The sequence below is a fragment of the Leptonotus elevatus genome, chromosome 9 (genome assembly GCF_054856555.1).
Source record: "Leptonotus elevatus isolate MCC_2025b chromosome 9, RoL_Lele_1.0, whole genome shotgun sequence".
Lineage (NCBI taxonomy): Eukaryota > Metazoa > Chordata > Actinopteri > Syngnathiformes > Syngnathidae > Leptonotus > Leptonotus elevatus.
Genome location: NC_141247.1, coordinates 20,709,512 through 20,716,709, shown reverse-complemented (window position 1 = coordinate 20,716,709; position 7,198 = coordinate 20,709,512).

The window sequence follows — 7,198 nt, the reverse complement described above, 5'->3', positions numbered from 1 at the left end:
TTTTATGCTTAGCAGCATTAGCCAGAAAAGCTCTGGCAGCAGCTAGTAAGCCTACTTCTAAAGGTTCACATTATTTGACAACATATACTATGTCCTGTATGATCGATGAGACAAATCTAAGTGAGGTAGAAAAATCTTCAAATGTACTGCAAAATCCAATGGTTGCTACTGGTACCCAAAAGCAACATGATTCAATAATGTGGCCTATATCAAGTATTCTCGATGAAATCAATCGCGAAGATCATTTGGAATCTGCATTTTTACCAACATTTCAGTGCCCGGAAGTCTTACCTAGAGACAAGAACACTTTTGAGCCTATTAGCAAAGGTTCACGGGTTTTGAACCATTTAAATATGCCAAGTGCACTTTCTGATTCAGAAGACGCAGATCTGGAAAAAACACAATGTGTTCCATGTATTGCCCTGCAAACTCAAGATGATGACACTTTGGAAGTAACTCTTGGTCCTCCTTTCCAAGAACAATTGGATTCAGTTACTGTTCCTTCAAGAGTGCTTGCTGAGATCACAACCAATGATGGATTAGAATCTGCTGCTGTTTTACCACATGCAATTGTTCAGTGCATCGTAGCCACACCTGGAGAACATGAGACAAGGACAGTAACTAGTGCACCTTCATTCAGGGATTCACATAATTCAAATGACTTCCAGATTTCAAGTAAGCTCTCTGAAACCTATCCTTCTGATGGTTTACAAGCTACACATATGTTTCCATGCATTAAGTTGGCTAAATATGATAGATTGAAAGAACTGTCTGCTGTTAACTCTCAAGATCTTCATGATGACATAAAAAGTGTATTTCGTGAAATCCCTTTAAGCGATGTTTTAGAAGCTGGATCAATGCAGACAACACTAGACAGTGGATGCATTGCCGTAATGAGTGAAGATAATGTCTCATTGGGAATGTTGTCTTGTTCTCATTTCCCAGAACAACCTGATTCATTTACTGTGCCTTCAAGTGAGCTTGATGAGATGAAATCCACAGATGGCTTCAAATCTGCAGCTGGTTCACCATCTGCAATTCTTCATTACGTTGAAGACAGACATGGAGACGATGACGCAGTGAGAGGAACTAGTGGACTTTGTTCCAGTGATTCTCAAAATTCAAATGACTTTCAGATTCCTAATGCAGTTTTTGAGACATACACCACTGATGACACGTTGGAAAAACTATCGTCTCTAAATTCTCAAGGTTTACAGAATTCAACCTGGCCTACCTCAGGTGAGCTGGATGAGATCAAATCCACAGACAGATTAGAATCTAGAGCCGTTTTACTCCATGTAAGTCCTCAGTGCACGGAAGCCAACCCTGGAGATGATGAGGCAGTGGCAGAAGATAGAGAATTTTGTTTCAGGGATCCACAAAATCCAAATGACTTCCCCATTCCAAATGCACTTTCTGAGACATACACGACTGACGGTTTAAAAAAGGCACATCAGCAAACAACCCAAGATATTCCATGCTTTGAGTTATTGCCTGAATATGATGTAGAAGAACTGTCTCCTCTTAATTCACAAGAGCTCCAAGATTTAACAAGTTCATTTCATGAGATCAATACAAAGAATGATTTGGAAGGTAAATTTATGAAACCATCGACCAATGCTCCATGCATTGCAATAACGGATAAAGAAGATGTCACTTTGGAAAAGTTTTCTGATTCTCCTTTGCAAGAACCACATGATTCAGAAACCTGGATTACACAAAGAGTGCTTGATGAGATCACAGCCAAAGATGGTTTAGAATCTGCAGCTTTATTACCAGACGCAAATTCCGAAAATATGGAACGCAGACTTTCTAAAACCAATGACAGTGATGGTTTAGAAATAGCTCATATGCTACCAATCCAAGATGTTCCCTGCATTTCAAGACTACCTACATATGGTACATTTGAAGAACTGTCTACTGTTGAAGCTCAAACAACTTTCAACACATCAAATGCACTTTCTGAGACCTATACGACTGACCGTTTCGAAAAGGCACACCAGCAAACAACCCAAGATATCCCACGCTTTGATTTATTGGCTAAATATAACGATGTGTTAGAAGAACTGTCTCCTCTTACTTCACAAGAGCTCCATGACATAACAAGCTCGTTTAATGAAATCGATTCCAATGATGACTTAGAAGCTGAATTTATGAAACTATGGAACAATGTTCCGTGCATTCCAATAATGGATAAAGAGGATGTCACTCCGGAAACGTTTTCTAGTTCTCATTTCCAAGAGCCGCGTGATTCAGAAACCTGGACTACACCAAGAGTGCTTAATGAGTTCACAGCCAAAAATGGATTAGAATCTGCATCTTTTTTACCATATGGAAATTCCGAATACATGGAAACTGGACTTTCGAAAACCAATGCCTCTGATGGTTTAGAAACTACACATATGTCACCAATCCAAGATGCTCCCTCCATTTCAAGACCACCTAATTATGATGGCATATTCGAAGAACTATCTCCTGTACAAGAGCTGCAGGACTCAACAACTTTCAACATACCAAGTACATTTCATGATATTGAATTTGTTCAGGATTTCAAAGCTGATTTTTTGCAACCAGCTCCAGAGTTTCCATGGTTTCCAGAAATGGATAAAGATGACACTCCGGAAACATTTTTTTGTTTCCCTTACCAAGAAGAACATTGTTTTGAAACCTGGTCTACTCCAGTGCTTGATGACATCAAATCTGCAGCTTTTTTCCCACATGCAAATGTTCAACGCATGGAAGCCATATCTGCGCATGACCCTGCCACAGCTACTAGTGGACCTTCTTCCAGAGAACCATATCATTCAAATGGCTTCCAAATTCCAAGTACACTTTGTGAGACCAATCCCACTGATTTAGAACCTGCACATGTGCTACCAACTCAAGATATTCCATGAATTTAAGAATTGTAAGAACATGTCTTCTCGATCCACATTTCAACAACTTTCAACATATCAGGTACATGCCATGAGATCGATTCCAGTGAAGACCGATTCATTCAACCAAGTTTCATGCATTCCAGTAATGAATGCGACGTCTTTGGAAATACTTTTCGTTTTGCATTTAAGAAGCCTAGTTCAAGCGTGCCTGATAAAACCAAATACACAAATGGATTAGGAACAACAGCTGTTAAACTGCTGCATGCAACTGCCATATCTGGAAATGATGAACAATAAATGATGGTGGTTTAAAAGCTACCAATTCCAGACCGATTCCAGATACTCAACACATTGCCTCAATGGATAAGGACAATTACCCTTTGGAAATGGTTGCTACTTTTCCTGGCCTAATTAGAAGTGTGCTTGATGAGGTAGGGTCTAAGGATGATAGAACATCTACAAGTGCACTACCAGCTTTCCAGTGGAAGCCACGCCAAGAATTGACGACACTCATGAATGTACTCCTAAAGAGCACTAGGATAGGACAAATCCACAAATCAACAATTATGACTACACGTCATGGCAACAATTTCCCTGTTGGTTTAGAAGCTGCCCATTGGAGACAAGCTTCATAGTTCTCGGTAAAAAAGGGTCTGATGGAAGTACCACGACTCGCAGAGATTCACATGATTCACCATCCTTCATCAGTCTAAGTATTACTGAATATCCCCCCAATTATCCAGGATTCAACAAGCCTTGTCAGATCAGTTCTGCCGTATGAGCTCAGTTCCTTGTATGTTTGGAACCTGCTGGATAAGGCGCCACATTGAAGTGTGTGGGAGCAGCAGCTAGAAGTTAGCATGTTGGTTAGCAGTTCCACACAATGATGACACTTTGGAATTGTAGTCCAGTCCCACTTCCCAAGATCAATATGATGAAAAATCTCGCCCATACAACTGCTGGATCTCATCATACCACTTGGATATTATATGTCATTGAACAATCAACTTAGCAGTATTTTGGGTGTTCGTGTATAATTACTCATTATATCGTACTGTACCATTTACTAGTCACACTCTTATCATGAAAATATAGCTGTATGTATACTAACCATTTTGTCAAATTAAATATTTCACTGTTTTGCATCTTGGGAAGCAACACAATTAATTTCACACAAAAACACAAGTAGAAAAGTTTAGGTTGTTTTTGGAAGCAGTGCTATCAACTCATTCACTGCCATTGGTGGCTATAGACGTCAAAAATTAATTTGAACTATTTCTATTAGTTTTACATTTTTTCCAACTTTTGTTAACAAAAGTATGCAAACCTAGATTTTTTTTTTTTTGTATTAGAACAGAAATAAAATTTGTGATTAATCGTGAGTTAACTAGTGAAGTTCTGCAATTTAATTACGTTTAAAAATTGTAATCGGCCGACGCCCCTAATTTTTAATATTTTTTTTCTTTTAAAAAAAACATTAAAAATTAAAAAAAAGGGTTAGAGTAAGAAAATACTTAAAAATTAGGGGCATCGGGCGATAAAAATTTGTAATCATAATTCATCGCATAAGATCTCACGATTAATCACAAATGTTATATCTTCTAAATGTACAAAAAAAATCTAGGTTTTCATACTCTTGTTAATAAAAATGGGGAAAAAAATGCTAAACTAATAAAAATTGTTCAAATGAATTTTTGACGTCTATAGCTGTCAACGGCAGTGAATGAGTTAATAGAGATTTCTTCAGGATTTCATTTTTCATTTGGGAAACTGGATACGTTAGGGTGGCCAAACATCATCTTTGCCCGGATATGTCCACTTTAAAAGAAAAAAAATAATTATGTCCAGTTTGCATTGTTTTTCATGGTACCAGTTAGCATGTGTTGAATTTGACTGACGCTTTTGCGTGACAAATGGGAGGCGGAGTGCACCGTGTTGTAATCAGCGTATGTCAAGAACCCGGAAAAGACAAGTTGTGGAAGACAGCTACAAGCGATAGAATGATCAGAGACAACTGTTGCTGCTGAAATTGAATGGAATATAAATATAATATATAATGCAATATAAGAATAATGCAAGTAATATGGCATTCTGTTCTGATTTGGAACATTATGCCATTACTTATTAATTTGTCAAGAAAGACTTCAAAAGAGTGTAATGTTTTTTTTATTTTATTCTCTACCCATACAGAGGAGGTGTACGTTAAAATGTATAGTATTTAAGTATCTCAAAGCCTCTTTTGGATATCAAAATATGGTCACTCGAGGATAAGTACTAATGTTCAGTCACAAAGCAATAAAAAAAAATCAAGATCTGACCAATCCAGTGACATTCTGGCTAACCAAAACATGAATGTGAGACTAAATCAGCTTGAATCCATCAGGTGATCCAGATTTGCAGTTTGATCTCCCGTACTTAAAAATGTTCCCCCTCTACTACTTTACCTCTTTAATTCAGAAGACATTTTAAACATTCTCTTTGTTGAAATGTAGAGGCTGCAGAAAACTTTTCATCGTGCCCGTAAGTCTAAAGGCCAACATCAGAAGGTTGAAGCCAACAAAAAGGAATTCACAAGTGGTGTCCCAGTGAGCGCCCCGAATGCAAATCAATTGAGTTTTGGACAGTAGCATGCAGCTTCTGCCACAGTTAACTACAATTTGAATAATAGAACCCCCCCACCCCCCCCCCCAATCCTCTTGCATGCATTCTAATGGGCTTTGATGAAACTGGAGAGTCTAGACAGGGTGCTGGCGCATCCCCAAGCCAATGCTGTGAGATTAGGAATGCGAGAAAAGGAGCTGATGAAGCAATACTTTATTGACCTGCCAAGTAAAAACTTTTCAATGGATTTCTTTGCAATCAGCAGCCAGTTAGAGCTGGATGGAGTGTTGAAGGGCGTTTGAAGTTTGCATCACGTAGCAAAAAGGTTGATCCCATCTTGCAGTTTGTAAGAGCAATAGCCTGCTTTTTAGTGACTTTAGCCTAACTAAGCTGCTGGTAATCCTCAAAGCAAGACCACATATCTGTTGCACTTTAGCTGTTGAACACCTCTATTTACATAGCAGATATTGAAAGTCCACAACCCCCCCCCCCCCCCCCCCTGTTCAAATTGTAGGCTTTTGAGATCTAAAAATAAATAAAAAATTAGATCAAGATAAATAATTTCAAAACACCATAAGGAAAACCAAAATTAAAAAATCATAGCTGAAAAAAACAAATCTTTTTAGAATGATAATTACAGCAAATTATAGTTATTTTATATTGAAAAATGTATTTTGTTTTGTGTCTTTTTCAATTTCACACATTTTAAGTATTGCCTACCTCTCTGTCTGTCAGACTGTGGCATGGTCGCCCAGACATATGAAGAAGACGAGAGATTGTTGTTGTGTGTACTCAACAGCCAGTAGCCTCCGTGAACCACTTTTCTTCCATTGATGGCTGAAGTCATGGGAAACAGACAAGCACAAAATATGAATTTCTGGCATTTTAGTCACCCCCCACCCACACTATTAAAAAAAACACACACATCAAAATACTATGCTAAACTGTGCGAGTAATACTACAGTTAAATGGTTACAGATAGCTTACTATTTGACATATCAAAATAGAATTAGAATACAGTGGACTCTCCTGTCAACCACATAAATGTAAACACAAACCATAAAGTTGAACACGACATCAACAACAACGCTGCATTTCCTCTGGCAAAACAAATACCACCAAATTATTGCAGTAGAAATTATGCTAACATTAGCTTACCTGTTAGCTTAGCTTAGCTCTGGACACTGCAATACTATCATTCACAAATTGCGCTTTAGATATCCATTTTCTGTTTCGCTCAGTCCCTCTTGAATTATATTTGTCTGATAATAGTGTCAACGTCAAGAAGAAGAAAAAGACAAATGGCCCGTTTGCCTTCATTTTTGTTGCTAGCATGATACATGAGTGGAGAGAGAGGATGGAAATATCACATCACACCACCTAACAAAAACGTCACAGAAAGTATCAATTATATACTGAAATAATAATTATATTATCTTAGTTTACTCACATATTTACTTTCTATGTTTAGTAAAACTTAAAAAAAAAGAAGAAAAAATTAATCTATTAAATGAATGTCAACAGGTGCACTTGTTAGTTGTACGTTTTGCCACCTAGTGAGAAAGCATGGAATTGTCACTACACGTCACTGGCATCGATAGATAGATAGATGAACAAATATATATTATCTATAGTAAATAACTTTTGGTTTGATTTAAGTGAAATTGGGTACTTATTATTTATAGTAAATAACTTTTGGTTTGATTTAAGTGAAATTG